Consider the following 802-nt stretch of genomic DNA (forward strand, 5'->3'; position numbering starts at 1 on the left):
ATCTGAAGTGAAACGTGGCGCACGGGCCGTCGCCCTTGGCTGAAGGGACTACGGGGAGGGAGAAAACCCGCGTCCGGTCCCGCGGCGCGGATAATGCGGCTTCGGTTGGGTTTGGCCCCGGTAGTCACTGGAGGCTGTGGGAGGTTGGGACGCTTCTCTGGAAGCAGTCAACTGCCCACATCCGGCCCCTTCCCTGTCAACACTGAACGGAGCCGAGCTGAAATGGTTGCGCTCGTTTACACTGGGCACCATGGCCCGGGAACCGGCCTAGAGCGGTCCCTAGAGCCCAGCGCCCGAAACGGGTGGGGGGCACCAGCGATCCCGGGTGGTAGCCCCGGGCCATCCACGAGTTGTCCCCCATCTTCCCGCTCAATCAGCCCCAGATTTGGGCAGGATCCTTTCTGCTGGTTTAAATAGGTAATTTTGACATCTCGCTTCATTCACCTAAACCCTTTTCAGGCTTCTCCCCCGCACATCCTCTTCCACCCACCTGGTTTCTTCCCAGACGGGTGTGCTTGTGTGTGAGACCGAGGGAGGGAGGGAGAGATCCACGAAGGGAGAGGGTTGGAGTCGCTAGAGGGAGGTGTGGGACCAGCTAGGGGGCTTCGCGAGGGAGGGGGTGCCGGCAGGCGGAGGGAGAGGCGGGAGGAGGTGCTGGGGGAGGAGACGGAGGCCTGGGGACGGTAGACGGGGCTTCGCTCGAGCCGAGCGCTCTTTCTTTCGCTGCGTCGTCTGGAAGTCGCGCGGGCTCGAGGGGAGCCCGAGGCCGCCGAGGTGCCCGGCCCCGCCAGCACCGGTGCTG

This window comes from Galeopterus variegatus, unplaced genomic scaffold, assembly GCF_000696425.1.
Source record: "Galeopterus variegatus unplaced genomic scaffold, G_variegatus-3.0.2 Scaffold2, whole genome shotgun sequence".
Classification (NCBI taxonomy): domain Eukaryota; kingdom Metazoa; phylum Chordata; class Mammalia; order Dermoptera; family Cynocephalidae; genus Galeopterus; species Galeopterus variegatus.